General features: G+C 43.6%; 1 protein-coding gene across 21 annotated transcripts in view; it reads right to left on the bottom strand.

The window, feature by feature from the left end:
• The window catches only part of SGMS1 (sphingomyelin synthase 1), a 330,390-nt gene that overhangs the window by 103,790 nt on the left and 222,821 nt on the right, over positions 1-3,779 (bottom strand). Inside the window, exon 1 of one of the 21 annotated variants that reach the window (XM_010832211.1) lies at positions 3,762-3,779. The exons of the other annotated variants lie outside the window; for them this stretch is intronic. The gene's annotated coding sequence lies outside the window, so the exon portion shown is untranslated. The remainder of the gene's footprint in view (positions 1-3,761) is intronic. 21 annotated transcript variants of the gene reach the window in all.

Genomic DNA, 3,779 nt, shown 5'->3' with positions numbered 1-3,779 from the left:
ACTTCAAAGAACTGTGGGGTTATCACCTCCTGGGTTCTAAATTCTCTGTCTCTACTAGTGAGTTTTGTTGTCCAGTTGTAGTAAATGCCCTCAGCAAGGCATACTGTGGGCACCTTATTCAAGTCTGAGGTGACTCTACTGATAATCCCTCCTTGGGTATGATAAGACACAAACCCACTTACTGACACTGCTGTCCACCCCGTATTTGTCCATCTTGAGTAAAGATGTAACAACACAGCATGTTGTTAAATGTTTTGCCAGAGCAGACATGTCGTATCCATAGCGTGGCATGTCCACGTCCTTGTATACTTTTTAAGTGACAGGTGGCACAGGTGCTAAAGAATCTGCCTGCCAATGAAGGAGACACAAGAGACGCAGAGTCCATCCCCAGGTAAGAATATCCCCTGGAGAAGGGAATGGCAACCCACTCCAGTATTCTTGCCTGGAGAATCCATGGACAGAGAAGCCTTGTGGGCTACTGTCCACGGGGTCACAAAAAGCTGGACGCGACTGAACGCAGAGCACGCACAAGATCCAAGAAATTGAAAAGGAAAGGAGGTCTGTTGGAGATGAGTGATGCTACATACTGATCACCACCACTTTTTAAAAAAGTGATCCCAATCCATCTTTTCAAAAATGTGATTTACTCTTCTGCTAAACAGCAACATATACTCTGCAGCTGAAGTTTCCATAATTTACTATCTCCCCAGTTGTGAAAATCAAAGTGGACTGGCATACTTCCTCCTCTCCACAATTTTCTCAAGATCACCCCCAAACGGTTTTATCAGCACACGGGCATGTCCTTTCAACACCCTCAAGAATTCCATTCACTTAAACCAGCTGGGAGTTCAGAGAGGTTTAAGGAGGAAGCCAAGGCATCCTTGTTTTGCCTGGGAAGGTGGGTGGGTATTCAGTGTCAAATAGATGCCAAGAACAATGAGGTGGCATGTAAGCCATATTCCATCCTGGAACAGACAATGTAGTTCTTTGTCTTCTAAGAAAGTGGCATTGTTCTGTATCATGTGGCATCCCAAGAGATGATCCCATGGTGGCTCAATCGGTAAAGAATCTGTCTTAAATGCAGGAGACATGGGTTCAATCTCTGGGTTGGGAATATCACTTGAAGAAGGAAATGGCAACCCATTCCAGTATGCTTGCCTGGGGAATCCTATGGACAGAGGAGCCTGGCAGAGAGGCTCTGTGAGGTTGAAAGTCAGACACGACTTAGCGACTGATCCACCACCAACAGATGATCCAGCAGATGGACTCTCAGAACTGGCCACCCCTGGTGAGACGAGCTGACCTACTCCACCTTCAACAACAACAAAAATCTTTAGCACTCACAGAGCATGCTTTCCACAACCCTATCATTCCTAACAAATAGGTTCAGCACTAACCTAAATGCTAGTAGAAATTTTAAAACATTTCACATAGCATATAAAATACTGCAGGAGTGCTCTTAGACATTCACCCACTGGATGACCATGAACTCTGTTGCTTGGTATTAAAATCAGAGAATGGGCGAGCCATACTTGGTTAGAAACAGAAGAATCTACACACACTCACCTAGCAGGGCTTCAAGAAAAAAGGGAGGAGAAAGTCCCCCCAAACCAACAACCATGAGGCTGCCTCAGGTACCAGTAGGGCTGGTGAAGAAGAGGGCTTGCTTAGTAAATACTTGTAAATGGCAAGCTTCCAAAGTAAATGCATTATTCCTTGAACCTTGATATTCTAGCACTGGGGCAATGAGGAGTTTAAAACCCCTTCGAAAATCTGCTTTGAACCCAGAACCTCCTCTGGATTACTTCACACAGAAAAATCAACACTATATTAGGAGCAATTGGGGCCACACGGGGAAAAATGACAAACTCTAAATGTTACTTTGTAAACTAAATTAACCAGCTGCAAAATTTGGAGATGAGGTAACCCTCTTCATCTAGAAAGCAGAGATGATAATACCTCTACCTCTCAGCATTACTGGGAAAAATGAAAATGAGGCCGCAGGTGTGAAGCATCTCACTTAAATGTTCCGGTCTGTTATAGCTACCAGGTGAAACTCCAGGCAAAATTTAGATTTAATTATCCCTTTAGATTTCTTAGAGTTAATTAAATATTTTCCCATTCTCACCACCTGGGGGAGGGGTGCTTTTCCAACTACCCCAGTGGACTTATGGTCATTTGTGTCAACATCACAGTCTGTTTTCCAAAAGAAATGGGATCCCAAGATGTCACCTTTCACTCAGAAGCCTTTGATTAGTTAAAACTCGAAGCAACTGAATTTAACCATGAGCGTATGAGCACAAAAGAAGTGGAACTTGGAATTCAAAGTGCAACTGATTAAAAATTCTAGCAAACTACTTTATTCCACTTGGAAGCGATTTCTTTCCAGAAGCATTTCCTTTATAGAGTTTTAAAAAGTCAGCTGCTTAAGCACTTAACTCATTCTCTCTGTTGCATTAGTTTGTATCTTCAAAAATGAAGAGTAAAGGTACTATTCATACCTTTATAATTCGCAGGTGTAATTTCATATTCATTTACATTTTCCTGTCATTCTTTATGCTCTTGTGGTATCTTCAGCCTGACTTTTCAGTACAGAGTTTCTGGTGGTGACAACTGTCACACTGTGTCCTCAATAAAACAGCAATAATCACAGAAGTAATCTGCTTCTCCTCTATACCTTTATAATTCGCAGGTGTAATTTCATAGTTCATTTACATTTTCCTGTCATCCTTTATGCTCTTGTGGTATCTTCAGCCTGACTCTTCAGCACAGTTTCTGGTGGTGACAACTGTCACACTGTGTCCTCAATAAAACAGCAATAATCACAGAAGTAATCTTTCTCCTCTACCTCCTCACCCCTCTTAGAAGAAAATATTTGCCTGCACCATACAAATCGCTATGCACGTGCTGATAACTTCTTACATAAAAAGCATTTTTAAATAAAAGCATACTTTTCAAAGAGGCTCACTCTCTACATAAATTGAAAAGTGATCAATTCAACAGAGTCAACAGACCTTAGGTCTTCTGGCTCCCGTTACAACTTAAGTAACATCTACACACAGCATACACAAGCAGGTGGGGCAGTGGGGGGAAGCAAGTACCATGCCTTCTTCTCAGTGTTTTTCTTTCCCCAAATTGCACAGGAGTAGTTACCACAATAAACAGAAAGCACGGCTGTGGAGTAAACACGCTCATTCCAAAATACCCGGAGCACGTGCTTTCTTCTGGCACTGCGCGCTGAGCTCACTCACCAGCTGCTCCCAATCAGGCAAAGGAGTTGGCTGAAGGACCTTTCTGTACCAGGACTGGAGTTTGAGAAAGTGAGTACCTCCCCAAAACGGAGCAACCAAGCTGTTAATACAACCCCACTCCCTCAAAACCCTCCATTAGGAAAGCCTGATAACCCCAAAGTGAAACCACCCCCTGGCCCCTTGACTCTCAAACGTGCCCCAACACTTGGAGCATCTGTTGATGCAGCCTACCTACCTCTACTGGGACCCCGCTTTCTAAAATCAACTACCACGTTAGAATTCTCAGTTATCAATAGCAATTGCCTGTTTGATCATCAAAGCGCATCCAGTAAAAACTAAGAGTCCCTTAGGAGAGGGATAGCAAAGCCTGCGACACCAAGTATTTTCTGCAAGGCAGGGAAGGCTGTTTCTCCCAGCTTTTAACCAGGTCTCACTGTCTGAGAGTGTTACCACGCGGCCCCCAGAGAGCCTATTCATGAAGCCAAGCATCCCAGAATGAGCAGTACTTACGGTCTCCCTCCCTGGAGG

This window comes from Bison bison, unplaced genomic scaffold, assembly GCF_000754665.1.
Source record: "Bison bison bison isolate TAMUID 2011002044 unplaced genomic scaffold, Bison_UMD1.0 scf7180017860456, whole genome shotgun sequence".
NCBI lineage: Eukaryota > Metazoa > Chordata > Mammalia > Artiodactyla > Bovidae > Bison > Bison bison.
This window is presented reverse-complemented; position numbering and strand designations above follow the sequence as displayed.